Genomic DNA, 317 nt, shown 5'->3' with positions numbered 1-317 from the left:
GTCTGTGTTCTTATTACTACTGACAAGATCCTATATTTGTAAGTCACCCACGCTAGTCATATGCCAACGGAACATTGAGCGGAAAGTAAGTTAAGTTCCGCGAGCGGAAACCATTGAACGATGGCGTATAAACAACAGGAAATTCATCCAATAAATTCACTCCTGCCTTTACACGAAAGTGAAAATGTCCATTACAGTCCAGACACAAATTGGCAACTCATGAATAAGTTCTGAAATATTGTTTGAAAAGTTAAGCCGGTATAATTCTAGCTATCGTAGCCCAAATACTTTCAATTGTTCTTTTGTATGCGGGTTAG

The sequence above is a fragment of the Periplaneta americana genome, chromosome 2 (assembly GCF_040183065.1).
Source record: "Periplaneta americana isolate PAMFEO1 chromosome 2, P.americana_PAMFEO1_priV1, whole genome shotgun sequence".
Classification (NCBI taxonomy): domain Eukaryota; kingdom Metazoa; phylum Arthropoda; class Insecta; order Blattodea; family Blattidae; genus Periplaneta; species Periplaneta americana.
This window is presented reverse-complemented; position numbering follows the sequence as displayed.